The sequence below is a fragment of the Garra rufa genome, chromosome 4, assembly GCF_049309525.1.
Source record: "Garra rufa chromosome 4, GarRuf1.0, whole genome shotgun sequence".
NCBI lineage: Eukaryota > Metazoa > Chordata > Actinopteri > Cypriniformes > Cyprinidae > Garra > Garra rufa.
Window position 1 is genome coordinate 32,044,070 of NC_133364.1, and position 18,651 is coordinate 32,062,720.

Here is an 18,651-nt window from a genome sequence, read left to right on the forward strand (position 1 = left end):
GTGTGAATTCTCATGTGTCTCCTAAGAGTTTCTTTAAGAGTGAAACCTATTCCACATTGATGGCAGGTGTAAGGCTTTTCTCCATTGTGAATTGTCATGTGCCTTCTAAGAGTTTCTTTAAGAGTAAAACATATTCCACATTGAGGGCATGTGTAAGGCTTTTCTCCAGTGTGAATTCTCATGTGCCTTCTAAGAGTGTCTTTATGTGTAAAACTTATTTCACATTGAGGGCATGTGTAAGGCTTTTCTCCAGTGTGAACTCTCATGTGGGAATTAAGGTCTCCAAATCTGTTGCAATGCTTTCCACACTGTTGGCAGGTGAAATAACTTCTATTTGCTGTCTTATGAGCTCTTTTTTGTGAGCAACTAAAAGATTTTTCTCCAGTTATGAAATCACAATGTTTCTCATACTGATCTTTGTCTTCATTTTCAATGAGTTCTTGACCTTCCTTTTTCAGTGACGTCAAGTCTAAAGCAAAAAAGAAATGCAAGTTAAAACCAGTTGTAATGGCACAAAACAAACATCAAAACCAACATGTATACTAGACCTTATATGCACTAAGCTACTTTAAGAGGTATTAAATATAATCACAAAAGGACGTCCCTCGAGTGGATTTCACCGCGTTTGTGGAATGAACGCTGGCGAGAAACAAACCCTCGTTTCCCGCCTGTTCTAAGGAGAATCTCGCCAGTGCCACTCCGGACCCAGAGCCCAGCCAGCCACCCCGACCCACGGATTATGAGCCATTCGTAGACGGAAAGCCCGAGCCCGGAGCGACAGCAGTATGTTGCGCTGATCGGTTCAAAACTTCCGACCAGGTGCGAGAGCCGGCCTTTACATCTGCGACGGTGGAGTGCTTCGTGGAACAAGAGCTGGAACAAGCTGGTCTTCCAGCATGTACAATCAGGCCTCTACAAATGATTCAGAATGCAGCAGCACGGCTGGTCTTCAATGAGCCCAAAAAGGCCCATGTCACACCGCTCTTCATATCTCTGCACTGGCTACCGGTTACGGCTCGCATCAAATTCAAGACACTGATGCTGGCATATAGGACAGCCACCGGTTCTTCTCCTGCCTACCTCCATCCACTACTACGAATCTACACTCCCTCCAGAAGTCTGAGATCCTCTAATGAAAGACGCCTCACTGTACCACCACAGAGAGGCATGAAATCACTTTGCAGAACATTCTCCCTCAACGTTCCTGTCTGGTGGAATGATCTTCCCACCCCTATCCGGAATGCAGACTCCTTAACAGCCTTCAAGCGTCTGCTGAAAATCCATCTTTTTCGACACTATTTGACTCAATAAAAAAATAAATAAATAAATAAATAAATATTTTTTGATCTTTCCTTTCTATCCAGCACTCATCTAACAATGCCTGAGATACATGGTATTTTTGAGCACTTCCTATGTTGAACTGCCTCCTTAGGATGAATCACTTGTTGTATTCCCAATTGTAAGTCGCTTTGGATAAAAGCATCTGCTAAATGAATAAATGTAATGTAAATGTAAATATATATATATATATATATATATATATATATATATATATATTTTTTTTTTACACAAACACATCTGATTGCTAAAGGAGGCTTTTACTGACCGCATTGGAGCCATGTGAGGCATTTTTGTTTTATTATGGATCGACTTATTTTCAATCTATGCTGTACCAGAATTGATTTAATATAACTCAGATTGCATTCGTCTGAAAGAAGGAAGTCATATACACCTAGGATGCATAAAGGGTGAGTACATAATATGCTATTGTTGGTCCTATCGTTAGCATACGAGATCGTGGATACGTGACATTATCATTATTGTGCTAATGTATTTAATTATTTGCATGCCTGAAACCATAAGGCTAGTGAAGCTATCTACACTGTATGATAAATAAATCTCTTACCACATACTGCACATATCTACGGCGCGTGCTAGTTCGTGTTTACATGTTTGGACCCTCTGTACCACACACGTGAATGGCGCTGCTTCATCACGGCTACCGGAGCAGTTCACGAACCTTTAGTTAAAGCTGCGTTTAAACGAGCCGACCTACGGCTTGCTGTAGCATCCCAAAAGCAGCTGTCCATATTACATGGGTAAAGTTAGGCGAATCCCCCACCCGCCAACGAATTGAATTTCAGTAGGCGGGATACCGCGTTGTGACATCATTGCATCCGGAAAACAAACGCTGTAGTCCAAACGAGTCGTTCCGCTGTAGTTCTTGAAAAGTGATTTTTTAAAAACGAAATATCTCCGTTTGGAGTGGACTTTGAGATTTGTAACTTTGTAGATGTTTTTATGCCCAAACATACACACCACACACTGGCTAAAGTTAAAAAAGTGAAAAAGCATAATAGCACCCCTTTAATAAGTTGAGTTTAACCGTTTTGAAATCCATTCAGCCATTCTCCTGTTCTGGCGATATCACTTTTAGCATAGCTTAGCATAGATCATTGAATCCTATTAGACCAATAGCATTGCGTTCAAAGATGACCAACGAGTTTCGATATTTGTCCTACTTAAAACTTGACTCTTCTGTAGTTATATCGTGTACTAAGACCAGTAGAAATGCAAAGCTTAAATTTTCTAGGAATACACTTCCATTCCGGCGTAATAGTCAAGGAAGTTTGCTGCCGCAATAAGGCTGAAGCAGGCGAAGTAATACCACGCAGCACATGTGCAAATGCTAAGCTAGCTGGGAACTCATTTCTGATAATACTCTGCCTGCTTCGGCCATATTACAGCAAACACAGGAAAAAGGAAATTTTTCTCTATAATAATCTATGCAAGAGTTATTCTATTCCAACTGTAGGGAGGAAAAATACTCTTTTTTTGATTTCCACCTACCTAACTTTGAATTCTCCCCATACCCACATACAGTGGAATAATTGCAATATCTTTATGTCATTTTACAGAAAACCCTTTGAAATTACATAAAAAACTGCTGGAAATGAGAAATATTATTATATATATTCCCCTTCCAATGATGAACCACCTCAACACAAAGCGCTTTTAGTTTTTTTTGTTCTAAACCCTGTCTTTGAAACTGTATAACTCAGGCCCTGTGTGCTCTATCCGTCTGCCATTTTGGATGATACCTGCATATGTCAGGAGAAACTAGAAAAAATAATTTTGTCTTTAATATGTAGTGTGCAAGAATTATTCTAGTTCAACCGAAGGGTGGGAAAGCAAAACTTAACGGTAATTTAAGTCACCAAGTTTCCTACCTGTCAAAAGTGAAAAACGAGATATTACAAGGCTTATTACCACAGAATTCATAATTTTACTTACATCATAATACCATATAAAAAAGCAAATGGCACACAGTAGTACTTTTTTCCTTTTATTTTTCAATGATCAAACATTTTCCACACTGTAAATGTAACATAGAAATAATGTGCAAATGTATATAAAGTGCAATATTCAAAGATATAGTGCAAACGTATAAAAAGTTTAAGAAAAGAAGTAATAAACTGTGCAAACATTTACCTGGAATTCTAAAAAAAAAGAAACAAACTTACTTTAGTCAAAAAAAATAAGTGTAAATTTGTAAATAATAATAAATAAATAAACTGCAAACATATTCCTTCAAAACCTAAAAAAAACAAACAAACAAAAAAACACATTGGCAAAAAACCTTCTTGTTTACAGAAAAAAAAAACACCTTCTTGGCAAAAAACCTTCTTGTTTACAGGAAAAGGAATAGTCCACACTTCTGGAGTTTAGACATAATTATTTAGCTGGAGTGTCCCTCGGTGTGCCAGTGCTGGAAACAGTTCCTGGATGACACGAAGCAAAGTGAAATATTGCACTTCACGCAATAGAAAGGAGTTTTCACTTTCTTGTCCTCACTTTTACACAACACACAGACTCTCCTGCTAGCTGTGGCATCAGTTCCGAAGCATTCAGGTAGGCACATTTGGGGTGGTGCAGCTGCTGAGGATGCAGCTGATAAGGATGCCTCTGTGGTTTCTCTGATCATTTCCAAGATCAGTTGTTCTCTGAAAATTTTTTGTGTCAGAAGGGTTTTGTTCTGGAGCTTCGACAGCTCACTGTGTAGAATGAAGCTGTTTACAACAGCAATGTTGATGAAATGGAAGAAGGTCTTTGTCATGAATCAGGCCTCTGTGGCTCCCTCTGATCGCCACCGGAGGGCACCCTCTCCTGAGTATTGAATGTTTTTGGAATCCATTTCCCATGTTCCCCGTACCTGGGTCTGATTGCCCTTCCAGGTGTTCCTTATCTCCTTCCCTATTTAAACTGCTTCCGGACTCAGTTACTTTGCGAAGTCTTGTATTGCCCCGGCTGCATTTCTGAGCGTTTCATTATTGTATTGGATTATCTGTTTGTGACCTCGGACTGTTTTCTCGTTTTGATTCTCTGCTGCCTGCCCTTTGGGCCTTCTTGCGTTGGATTTTGTTATTGCTCTGCCAGCCACCTGCCCAGAAACTTCGCCTGCCCTTGACTATTCTCTGGATTTATCTATGTTGTCCCTGACGCCGTTTTCTGACCAGTGCCTGTCTAGCCGGCTAAATGTCTGATGCATATGGTACACTTAACTGGAAACACTTCAGGAATGTCAAAGTCGTCCTCTGATTAGTTGAATTTGATCAGATTTCCAGGAGATGCGAGTGTTGTGTTTATTTTCGTTCCGCCGGGAAACAAAGCACAGACTGATTCTCTCTGTGTTTTGCTAAAAGGTTCTTATGCAGACGCCATTGTTGTTATACACATTTGTGATGTTCACGAACAAATTACTGACTTACTGCTTGCTCTCCCTCTTCTTCGTTAACTTTCAATGCTGTTTTTTTCAATAACTGACTTGTTGCATGCCAGTCTGTTGTTGTGGGGGCATTTCCACGCACAGAAACGTGACGCTGAACGAAACGAACTGTGATGGGTTGTTTGACATGTCGGACAAACTGCCTTATGGGCGGGCCTTGGCCGATGAAAGCTGCCATGAATTCCAGACCTTCAGCCATCAGTCTGAAGGTCTGGCTACGCGAGACTAGTGCCTGTCTGACCTTGATTTATTAATAAAAGCTGCAAATGAATCTTCTGATCAATCATTACAGTCTTATACCATTTTTTTGTTTTATGAAGAACGTTGTAATGAGCGCATCTGAGAGGTCCACACCACCCATACACTTACTGTACCCAGCACCACTGTTGGAACAGGAATCTGGTCCCTTCTCCAGCCACCCTCAGCAGTCTTCACCCGACGAGTTACAGTGTTACCGTTGTATGATTTGTGAATTGTGGAACACATGGTGACCTCCCCTGGTGTCCATCCATATGACAAAAAGGACCTTTCCATGTCTGATCCAACAAATGTCTCCTCTTTTGGCCTTTGTGCTGAGGTGGTTGACTTTGGTTTTAGGAAAGCCCTTTCTGTTTGGGCGTATGATTCCACCAGTGGTGTAGTCTACGTCAGTGTTTCCCAAACTTTTTTTCTGGGGACCCACATTTTAAAGTCGATAAATCCTTGTGACCCAATAAACATTAGGCCCATATAGTTCATATATCACGAAGAGAATTTATGCATTAACAAAATATGTATGACCATTTTTAAGGTCATGCTTCCACTTAACTATTTAAAAGAGATACAGATATTTGACAAAGCACTTTTTTTTTTAATTTAAGTAAACTGCAGATTTGCAGAAAATGTTGTTTACCACAAACACAATATTTATCCGTTATTTTGATATCAAATCAAAAAGTGCTTTTTCAGCATTGTGATCCTCTTTTATCACAGTAAACTAATACAATAACAGACATATTCACGTTTAAATTCAATAAAAACAACGTATTATTCAATGCACTTGACTTCTAGATTTGCTCAAGCAAGTTGCAACACATTTAAACACAACATAGGGAGGCTATAGCTTCATTTTTTTAATTAAAAATTGGGCTATCAAAAAATATTTTAATTAAAACTTACCACAGACAGAAACAGTCGGCTCTCATGCTTTTCTTTCGCATTAAATCTTTATTAAAAACAATCCTTTTAAAGAACTTTTCTACCTGGACAAGTGCACGTATTATGTTCCCTTTTTCTTTAAAACTGCATTTTTGCTTATTTTAAACCTAGCCAAAAAGCCACGTGTTGACTGTGAAACAGTGGATTTAATTTATATGCATTTATGGGACATTTCCGTGTCAATCCATGTTCATTTTTACAGCGAACAATGCGCTGTCACTTTAATTCAGCGCTTGCAGCACAGCAAAAAATAGACTCTGCCGAAATGATCGCTACTCTGCTGCAAACGCACTGCTTCTGGGACGTACTGCTGGACAGCAACCGCGTGCAGTGTGAACGCTCCAATCCGTTAACATGGGTGCCAAAAAAAATACGCAACGCATAAGCACTGCAGACGGAGTATGTGTGAAACAGGCAATGCAGAGCGCAGCTAAAGAACAACAACAAAAAAAGAAAGCAGAAGAAGAAGAAAACGACGAGCTCCCTCGTGCGGCTAATAGGTGAACTACACATAAATTTTAATCAAGAGTATATAGCGCACTGAAAAAGAGTGCTCGACTTGGCGACCCATACAAAATCTCCCGCGACCCACTTGTGGGTCGGGACCCCGCCTTTGGGAATGACTGGTCTACGTGATACGCAGGTATACGCCGTATACCCACTAGAAAAGGTCAAGGATTTGCGTATACCCACTTTAAAAAGCGCGAGGATACGTAACAACATGATGTTGTGACATAATTTTCATACATTCATTCATAAATTAACCACGTCTGTCTTGCGAGGCGCACTGTTTGACTTGAAGCAGCGATGTGTAGACCAATCGGCTGCTTCTATTTGAAGATTGATGACATATGAACTATTAAGGCTTCCATAGCCTGCTGTGACCTGGATCTGACTTCACCTATCAAGCTTGGTGGTCATTCTCGGTGCGAGTTTGAAATCAAGTTATGCAAACCAGTAAATGAGATGTGAATTATGAAACGAAAACAGATTCGAATTACACTCTTTCAGTGTTTTCACAAGCCTGTCCATCTCAATATACTGTACAACGCGGCATACATTCACATCAAATACTAACTCAGCGGTAGGGCTGTGCAATAAATCACATGCGATTGTCATGCGTATCTCATCAGTAAAAAGCATCACTGAAAAGCTACGCAATGTCGCATTCAAAATCGAATGCGATTAATCCGTGATTTTGAATGCGACATTGCGTAGCTTTTCAGTGATCTAGGGCTCAGTGTTTTAAATACCGCGCCATCTGAACGCACGTGATGGAAATTTACTACTAATCACAGAACCGGCTTTACTGATGAGATACGCATGACAATCGCATGCAATTTATTGCACAGCCCTACTCAGCGGCAGAGTTCCACTGACGCAAAGATGTAATTTCCACTGGGGACACGTTTTTCAAAATCCTGTTTGTGTCCTCCTACTTTCGAATGGTTTTGTTAAAATAATCTCTTGTATTGTATAATGCACGCTCAGCGCCACAGCAAGTTTCGCGCAATCGTTAAAACAAAACCAAAAGTAAAATGCGCACGCGCATTCAAAAAGGAATTTCAATACCCCCACGTTTAGAGAGCGACTCCCCAATGTGCGCAAATTAGGCTACATAACATATCTAGGCGGTTATTAGTATGTGGGCTATTATAGGTTGTGCTTAAATAAACAAACAAACTGTGCTTAAGGCATAAAATAATAATAAAAAAAGGCTTTCAAAATCAGCCAATTTGCTTGTAAAGGCATCAGCAATAAGAATCGGCCATGAAGAATCCAGATTGGCACATTACTAAAAAGAAATTGGGTGCTCTAAAAATTTTTTGGTGCTCCTAACTTTTTGAAGTTGGGAGCACCAGTGCTACCAAGTAAAAAAGTTAATTTCGAGCCCTGAATTTATCGTTAATAATAGTTCCAACTTGCACGCCTAAATGTGCATTGAAAACTGACAGCTCAACTTGCTAAAAATAAATCAAAATGTTGATAACACATATAAGCAGTGTTTTAGAATGCTCTCAATTACATATAGATTCATCCTGTATGCATTAATGAGTGTGGTGGCGTTTGGGGTGTTGCTCTGGGATGGGTGAATATGGGGCCGGGAGGGAAAAATCACAGTATACTGACTACAAAAAACTAGACTACACCACTGGGTTCCACATGCCTGGGTGTGCTTTAACAGTAGATCACAGAAGAGGGCTGGGCTGATATAGAAATTGTCCATGAATACCTGATATCCATGTCCAAGAATTGAAAAATCTAAAAGTTGCATGACGAATTCATAACTAAAACCTTTGCCAGATTCAGTGGAGGACTTCCCTTTGTAAACGTAAAAGTTCCACGTATATCCACACATTGAATCGGCAAGGACAAACAGTTTATAACCCCACTTTGTCGGCTTATCCTTCATATACTGTTTCAAACCAATCCTGGCCTTAGACCAACCATACATTCATCTACAGCCAGCTGCTTTTGGGGGTAAAAGTATGTTTTGCAGGCTGAAACAATGTCTGTGTAAAGCGGTTTTATTTTGCAAAGTCTGTCGTAGTCCAGGGTTCCCTTTTTTCTTTGATTCTCTTCGTCGTCTTTTATGTTGGAAATATGAAGATTCCAAGATATGGACTGGAAACGTGACCTTGGCATACCAAGTTGCGGAAATGGAAAACTATAAATTTCCTTCCTTGCCCAGTAGTCTCCTATTGTCTTTGCGTTTACCAATCCCATGTAGATCACAATTCCAACATAAGCCAAAAAGTCTTTGACAGCAAGTGGTATCCACAAAAACTTTTTATCAGCCTCAGCCCTTTTGCAGCGAAATCATTAGTGTTTTTTATAATGGTGCCCATGACAGATTTTGTGAAAAACAGCTGAAAAAGTTGAAGTGGCGAGTACTTTGTCGTAGTAACCAGCTGAGGCCCTGGTGGACATTTTGGGATGAAGGGTGTTAACGCTGGTTCCTTATCTGCCTCTGATATATCAAGCCAACTTTCCTCACCAGAGGAAGCAGCAGCCTGCTGAGCACTCCTCCCCCGTGCACATTTATGATTTAAATGCAAGATTGATTTAGTATATACATGTCTTTGTTTTCAAATGGATTCATATTTTATTTCTGCACTGCCCATATTCCCACAGATGAGCCACAGCTGCACTTTTGCATAATTAACTGATAGAAATGAATGACTTTCACTTCAGTTTAATGTTATTCGATCCAATACAAATTTATATATATATATATATATAGCACATTTAAAAACAACCAGTGTTGACCAAAGTGCTTTACAAAAGCATAAATAAAAAGACAATACAAATACAAAGCCATTTAAATAATAAATGGACCATATAAATATAAAAATGAATCTAAAAAATAAATAAATAAATAAATAAATAAAGTTGAGAAGAAAAATCTAAAGAAATTTAAGTTACCAATTACCGCCAAAGCGCAATCACCTCAATTTTTTTGTCTAGTTCTGGGAACATAAAGTAAATCAGAGTCCCTTGATCTGAGTGATCTAGATTGTGTGGACGGATGTAGTAGGCCGGCTAAGTACTGTGGAGCCTGATTCCATAGGGACTTAAAAACAAACTTGGAAGTAGGATCTTCTCAGGTTCACTAGGATGCAGCATTAGCATTTGTCTGCTCATGTGATCTCAATGTCAGATATAACTGCTTTAGCTAGGACCCTCATATTACATTCTTCAAAAACATCACTCATTTTTGTAGAGCTGGACATTTTAATAAGGATCAAATGGGTGAGTTTATCTTTGAGAATGAAAACCAACCTGTTTGTTCCTCAGTATCTTCATGTTTGACTCTGAATGTTTCTTCAATCTTCATGTCTTCTCTCTCCTCTTTAATAAATGCCATCTTTATAATAGTGTCACGAGGATCTCACTTGCTTCTCTGGGTGCATCTTAGTCAGCTCCCTAGTTCAGTAGTCAGCACACTGGTAAGGGAGTCAGAGATACAAAGAGACATAATGATAATAGAGAGATAATAAACTAGCACTCAAATTATATAGATAGATAAATATATAGATAGATAGATAGATATATTCATATATTTGGTATTTACTGATTTGTAGATTATTTTTAGATTACACTTTCATTAAAACAGGTACAGTTGGTTTGTAAATGTTATCATTACACACATCTGTTGTTCTTGTTACATATAAACTGTTTTATAAAGCTCAGTTTCTCCATCACTAGTTGTCAGTGACTGAATTCGTGTTTATTATAAACTGATGCACGATATAGGGAGCGAAATGAGACGCACTATTTCTGTTATTCATTTGCGGATGCGCCTAACTCACACAAAATAACCTTCATTAGTATCGCTGGATAAAACATTTTAGCTTTTCATTCGGTAAGTATTACTTCCACATTTTTAAATAAAATTATCTTAACGAGTTGTGTTGATTTAAACACTGTAAATGTTTTAAAGCACACACCTTTCTACAGCCGAATCACAGACGCAGGAGCACAGCGCAGCTTTATGACACCACACCTCGGAGCAAAATAAAAGTCTTGTTAGCTAAAGTTACAGTTCATCCTAAAAATAAAGAAACTCGCTTTAAAATTGTATATGATATTTATGCTTCTGAAGAGTTACTAAGGGTAAGATTTAATTATGACATTATTCTATGTACATTTTGTAACACATCTGCAGATAATACAGAGCTTTTTTTTTTTTTTTTGCTTGCAAATATTCTAACGTTTACTAGAAAAAGTGCAATTATAAAACATTATAATATTAATAATATACTTTTGTTAGGCAGGAATTTTATTCACAAATTTATTTTTTATTGAAGAGCTTTAACTATGTAGTGTATAAATTTAAAGTAAAACCGCATGTCAGTGTATTAATCTTAACACATTTTCTCCCCAGAACATGAAGACAAGTCAAAGTTACACATTTTTGGGTTAAAGTGTATTTCTTTAAATCTCCATGACTGTAAAAAAAGATTACATTCACTAATTTTAAAACAGTTTATTGACTGTCTAAATGAAAATCTTTGATTAATAGTTAAAATAATTTATTGTAAATGTAAATGTAAATGTAAATGAAATGTGATTTACATTTCCCGGATTATCTTTATTAAAATAAGCAATATATAATCTGTGCTATTGTATGTATGTATGTATGTATGTATGTATGTCATTATAATATTAATGACCTATTAAGATAATGACCATTCTGGTTAGTTATGTTTTGGTGCTGGGATGCTGGTTTTAGCCGGTTAATTCTGGTCCTTTGCTGGTTTATGCTGGTCATGTTGCTGGTCAAGGACCTACATAAACCAGCAAAGGGCCAGCATAAACCAGCAAAGGACCAGCATAAACCAGCAAAGGACCAGCATTAACCAGCTAAAACCAGCATCCCAGCACCAAAACATACCTAACCAGCAGTGTGCGAATTATACCTTGACAATCGGGGGGGTCAGCTTTTTATAGTTGTTTTTGTACATATGTACGCTTCAGTGAACCAAATTCGTGTTTAATTATATTACATCTCATTTATTAATCAAAAATACATGTTTGATAAACCATTACAAAATTGTGCAGTATTAAATGTACTGAACAGCTTTTAAAATTACAATTTTAACCCTATTCAAAGCATTGTACTCATGTACTGTATGTAGCCCAACCAGCAGTCATACTGTCATCATAACATATAGAACATATGAGGAATGATAACAGTGGTAGTTCACTATTACAACAATTACAATTTCATGTGTTTATCCTAAAATATGGACCACAGATGTTTAGGTTCTCTCTCTCCAGCTTGTCTCCCTGTGAGCCATGATGTGGATAGACGATGGCCACTATTAATCCAGGACATCACAAATGGTGCTGGGTCGAAGAGCTCTGTAGGAGGACCATTGATGTCAACAAACAAAAGAGAAGACAAGCTTTTTGACTGAAGCCTGTTACGAGACTTGGTGTCTGTGTCATTTAATGCTGAGAAACCTCTCTCACATTCTGCAGAGGTAGCTAAGTGGGTTTTGCTTGCAGTTACAAGTTTCTTGAGGGTTTCACCCTTTAGTGTCCCCTGCAATTTAAAGTCTCTGAATTCATCTATTGCTTGTCTGGGAGATTCACCAAGAAGCTTGGCCAGCTTGTGCACTTCAGGTTCACCAAACAGGACAAGTTGTTCTCTCTGCTTGGGCCAGTTTGACATCTCAAGGGGCTTTAGTAATTCAACAAGGTCGTCACTTGGTAGACGCCTTTTTAAGTTGTCAATTACTGCTTGAATAAACTGAGGCCTATTTATCTTCCCCTCTTTTTCAACAGTGATGTCGACACCTTTAAACTGGCCAGATGAGATACTTTGTTCAGCCTTTCTAGAAGATTTTCCTACTTGGAGTTTCAGTGCTTGGAGAACTTCAATTGTCTGCTCTATGTAGCGACTGCTGTCTACAAGTGTGGTTTCTCTTTTCTGCAATTTCAGTGAGAGAACCTGGAGTTCCCGAAGAACACCCTTCATGCATGCCAAATCAGACAGAAAGCCTGAATTTGTGAGGTGTTTTAAAAGCCCTTTGTATTTTTTTCTTTCAACATCGGGGCGTGAAGATTCTTCACTCTCTGTTTTGAAATGTTTTGCTAATGCAGGAAAACTTTTCCACACGGCTTTTATTGTGTTGAAGCTACTGGCAACCCATCTGATGGTGAAGACTCTGCCAATCTTCAGCATTTGAATGTTCAGTTCATCTGCTGCTTCATGCAGTAATCTTGCATTCTTGTGTGACTGATGAAATAAGCTGTACAGTTTCATGATGAACACTTCAAACTGGCTGCAGCCAGACACAGTTTTCAATGAATCATGTACTGCTAACTCCAACCGGTGAGCTAGACAATGTATGGATTTCACTCTGGGAAAATCTTGTTTTAATTTTGTAATCACCCCATTTTTTTGTCCTGTAAGAACAGATGCACCATCATAAGCAACACTGATGAGATTTTGTTGCAGAAATTTCTCGTCCAAACCAGCTTCATCCAAACTCTCTCTTAAAGCTTTGTATATGGAATCTGCATTGGTTCCTTCTTTTAATTCAACTAAATCCAAAAAAAAGTTTTCAACATCACCTTCTCCAGTGACGTCACATCTGATAAATACTATTAAGTAAGCGATACCAAATACAGTGCTCTCATCGATTGTTATGCTCACACGGGAGTTCTTTGCTTTTATGTGAGATATAACTTTTCTCTTCATTTCCTTTGAAATGTGTTCTATTATTTCAGCACATGAGTGATCTGATCTGTGAACTTTACCTACAGCAGCCCCATTCAGTTCTTGGAGCTTTAGCAGAGGAGTCATCTTTTTAAATGACAGCCTTTCTTTAGCAATTGTGTATGCAGTCCTAAAAGAGTTTGTTGTTTCATGGACTAAGTGGGCATTACTTTCCATTATTTTGTTAGGAAGCATTTTTTTCTGTTTCAGGTCAGCTATTTCAATAGCTCTCAGATGCGATGTACTCTGCCTGTGTTTGTAAATTTTCTTTGCCAGTGTCTTTTTGCTATTACTGCTCACTGTTCCATTGATCCACTCATCAGAAAGATGTAGTCCAGCTCTTTTGTCAGAGAGTAACAATGTCTTGGCATCTCTACATGTGCTGCACCCAATGCATCCATCCTTTACGTACAACTAGGGATTTCTTTCCTTCCATCCCCGCCATTGCTCTTTAGACCAGCAATCAGGCACATCTGAGTCATGTGATGTTTGAGGCGGACCTTCACCAACCTTCAAAAAGATGTTGATATACAAGCTCAAGACACACATGACACATATATATCCTTTTTCACATGAGTGTCCTTTCACATTTCTTGCTCACCTCTAAATCCAATATCATTTCTGATGTGCTGGACGTCACCTGTGTCTCATTTTCTGTTCCCTAAATACACCATTTGAAAAATTACAGCTTTAAGGTCTGACATGTCCAATACCAAAACAATATTTTTCCTATGAAAGATGACACTAAGGCATGACTGCTGTGTATCATTTCAATTTTGTTATATTCATTATTTTTTTCTCTCTTCTTCCTCACCTCAATGCAATCTGTTTTCTCCAACTGCCTGGCATTATCTCCCTCTGTTTCCTTAACAGCACATAAACACAACACTTTAAATGTTAAATCTGTATGTGGCAAATAGTGCCATAAATGTCTTAAAGCCGGGGTGTCAAACTTAATTCCTGGAAGGCCAGAGCCCTGCAGAGTTTAGATGCAACAATTAAACACACCTGATACAAATCAAGTTCTTCATGCTTAATTAATGTGGCATAGTACAGTATGTGTGTTGGAGCAGGGTTGGAAACTAAACTCTGCAGGGCTCTGGCCTTCCAGGAACTGAATTTGACACCCCTGTCTTAAAGTATTGTGTGCTTTCTAAACTACTCTTCAACTTACTTGTCTTTTCTTCGATAAAAACTGCCTTATATCTGTTGCCTTTCTCTTGCTCATGTCTGGACTCTACAAAACAGATGAAAAAAAAGTCTCTTATATGAAAAGACCAATGTATTTACTTTTAACTGTATTTACAATTTATTACAATTTTAAATTAGATGGGGAAAAATACAGCACTGAAGATTTTTGTCTTACACTGTAATCAAATAATTTAGAAAATAAATATTTTTTTAATCTAATATAGATTTTTTTATAGAGATTATTAATTTTTATATAATGAACTGGTTCCTAAACAGTAAGGAGACAAATTCTGGACAACTGTAGAGCTGTTTGAGTGGATGATTTCTATATTAACTACTTTAATATAGATTTTTACAATTAAAATGACATGAAATTGCCAATAAAATCACTATTTTGATTATAGAAACATAAAAAGAAAAGTAAAAAAGCCCAGACTTTGCATCATAACTACACTGCACCATGAATCTTTTTGTATACATTATGTTCATGCATTACTCATTATGAGAGAATTTGAAAGAGAGCAACTTAAAAACTATTAGGTTTTCAGTGTTTTGGGGAATAGTGACCTGATTCTGACCAACAGTAACGTCTGAAGACACGTTTTTCGAAAAAATGACCAAGTTTCGGCGAATTTCGCCTAACGGTAACAGTGTATGGGAAACGCTGGGTAAGAAGTTCACATCCCTATTTGACTGATAAATTGATGATTATGAAAGATCGCGTTTACTCTTTCACTCATGGGCGTCGGAACCATTGTACGCACCCACTTTTGAAGACCAATGATATTGGACCCACCCACTTTTACCGTCTCAGCGAGTATGTCTTTGCACTTTTCAGAGCGCCGTCAGACTCAGTCAAACCATTGTATGAGGTATGCCTTAATAAATTAAACTCCATTTAGATACAGCCTTAAAATTACATGCTGTGGTTTCCTCAAATTCATTCCACTTGGCCTATTCAGAGAGAGTCCATATCAATTAAACTCATTCCGGGTTTTCACTAGTCACTCGTGCCTGCAGCACTCCCGAGACACAGCAAAGTAAACAAAGCAGCGTAACTTCTGCTCAGATACACCTCACCCTAGCTGATACTTTTTTTCAACTTTTCGATTATTTAATTAATTTTTATTGAAAACAAATGCCTTTCCGATGTGATATAAGTGAAAAGGGAGACGATTTCGAAAATGATCCACCAAAAGGCGGACGTGAACTCGGGTCTCCCGCGTCAAAAAAGATATGTTACTCGTATTATCACTTACGCCTCTGAAAAGGCTCTTCAGTATCTGTCTTTTGTAATATTTGTAAATATAGCCTATTTGCATTGTGTAAAAACATTAAATAAAAGGCACCAGACTACAGAAAATGACATATACTAGAGTAATTTTTTTTCTGGGGGAGGACCCACCCACATTTATTTTGCTTCCGACGCCCATGCTTTCACTGTTTAACTTCCGAGCATAGACGTCTATTACAAATACAAAACATGAGTGACTGATGGGTTGTCTAATTTTACTTTACTTTTAGGCAATGTTTGAAAAGTTTATAATATATAGTATATAAATTCGTATTACAAGAAAAGGTGTCTTGAACACTCACCGCGTCTATCGGTAGGCTTCCTATTCAGCAGACTGAATTTTCCCGCTTAGGCTGCTGGGGCGATTGGTATGAACCATTATAGGGGTGGTCACAGGTTAATTTTATATTTATACTAATTTACTATTTTTACTATGAGGAATATTTAAGATAAAGATCAGTGCGAACTATTTACCACTATTTAAAAGGAAGACCCCCCCTAAATCTTGTATTTATGTCCTTCAGGGGGGATAAAGCATTAATTAGGGGGGTCAGACCCCCCCAAACCCCCCCGTAATTCGCACCCTGCTAACCAGAATATGCTGGCTTTTTCAGCAGGGTTAGATTTCAATTATTGGAAATTGATTCACAAACATAATTTCCCAACCCATCAGTTCTGTATGAATAATAGATAAACGCTGAAAATCAATGACAACATATTCAGGTCAGGTCAAGTTAAGCTTTATTGTCATTCCGCAACATGTGTGGACATAGAGTGAAACGAAGTCTAGTTTATTTTCCAGTGAGTGAACATTTGAGAGCATGAGTGCTAGAAGAGTCAGTCTGGTGGGGTTAGCCCTTAGCCTAGCTTGTATACTTTTGCGGGTAGCGTCAGTAGACAAGGCCTTGGTCTCGAGGTCTGGCTTTAGCAGTAAACAAAGGCATCGTAGTAGTCACTGGCAAAACTTGGTGTTCGTATGCTTTGCTGATTGCATCTTATCGCACCGCCATCTTGGATGTACTGGAGTTGGGAAACGCTGCTCTAAACAAAAGCCTGAATGTGCTAGAGAATGGAGGGTCTGTACATATAGTATTTTCTTTCCTTTCCTTTCCTTTCCTTTCCTTCCCTTCACAGGAAAAATCAACCTCAGGATTTGCATATTATTTGATTATTGTTCTTTCACTTTTGATTTTATCCCTGGTGAAAAAAAAAAAACAGCATATGCTGGTTAGGTAGTTTTGATGCTGGTTATGTATGTTTTGATGCTAGGTTAAGCTGGTCCTTAGCTAGTTTATGCTAAGTTTATGGCCAAGGACCAGCATAAATCAGCATCAAATCCTACTTAACCAGCATATGCTGTTTTTTTCAACAGGGATCAGAAACAAATAGCATGTTTCTGCATCCCAAAAAACTATTTAAGATGCATCCCTGTGTTCCCATTAGCATAATATATCTTCATTGAATTAAAAGTTATAATTTTAAATACACGGTAAGAAACTGATTGTGGAATTCACAGTAATTAACTGGCAGCGAGTGACAAGTAACTTACTGTGAAAATATTTACAGTAATTTACTAGCAGCAATTGTAAAGTAACTTATTGTAGAAGAATTAACCATATTTTCAGTGTTTTTATTTAGAGTAGCATCCATGTAACTGTAAAGACACACCTGAACCAGCTAATCAAGCTCTTACTAGGCCAGGGGTGCCCAATCCTGTTCCTGGAGATCTACCATCCTACAAAGTTCAGCTCCAATCCTGATCAAACACACCTGAACCAGCTAATTAATCACTTAGGTAGTACTTGATAATTACAGACAGCTGTGTTGGAGCAGGGCTGGAACTTAAGTCTTCAGGTAGGTAGATCTCCAGGAACAGGGTTGGGCAGCCCTGTACTAGGCATACCAGAAACTTCCCTGCAGGTGTGTTGAGGCAAGTTGGATATAAACTCTACAGGACACCAGCCCTCCAGGACCAATAAATATAAATATTCATAATTAAATATTCATATTCAAACAGTCACAGTTAACAGCTCACAATTATTATTATTGCTAGATATACTGCCAGTGTACTGTGATTTCCTTCTCTATCCCAGTTGCAGCGTTTTAGAAAACCCTAGTGTATGGCAGTATGGTGAAATCGTGTTCTGGGGTGTATTTATGATTATAATTCTAAAGTTAAAATAATATGATAATGATTTAAATTTTGTTTAAAGGAGTATAATGGGCTGTTTTTGCACAGGTAAAGTAACTGGAAGCGAATGACACTTGCCTAACACATTCAAGTTACTAATGATCCTGCCTGCTCTCTCGTGAAAAGTAAGCTGGGAATAAATGGGAGGTTACTGTGATTTTTTGTTTTGTTTTTACATCACATTGTTCATTACTGTAATTTTCTACAGTACATAATTGCTTATTGTGTTTTCTACATTACATAACTAGTTATTGTGTTTTCTTCAATACATTGGATGTTACTGTTACTGCTGGTTACTGTGACACTCACAGTACTTCTTACACTACTGCTATTACTGCTACTGCTAGATTTCATGTTTTTTTTTTTTTTTTTTTACAACTTCCATAATAGCACAACCTACACATAAGTGTTCAGATATTCTTTTCTCCTGACAAAATCAATGTAATGGCAACATTTCCATCTGCTGAATGTAAGCTTTTCCATATTCCTGGTACACTGGAGACTTCATGCAAAGTCCCTTTCAAGGAAAGTCTGTTGACTCGGCGGCCATATTTGCAACGCCTCTGGGCAGCTCATTTAAGGCCTGTTCCTATCTAAATGAATGGAGGAATTCTGAAATCTCCAAAATGCTCTTTGAACTCACAATGAAATTACATATTTCAAATCAGCAACAAAATCTGAAATAAACTGCCCCATGAATGTTGTTTATTATGCTCAAATAGCGTTTAAAAGCGTATTTTTCAAGCTAGAACAGCCAATGC

General features: G+C 38.1%; 1 pseudogene; it reads right to left on the reverse strand.

Moving 5' to 3' along the window:
- Positions 1 to 11,726: 11,726 nt before the first annotated feature.
- Positions 11,727 to 15,160, reverse strand: LOC141332883 (E3 SUMO-protein ligase KIAA1586-like; annotated as a pseudogene).
- Between the last annotated feature and the right edge of the window lie 3,491 nt (positions 15,161 to 18,651).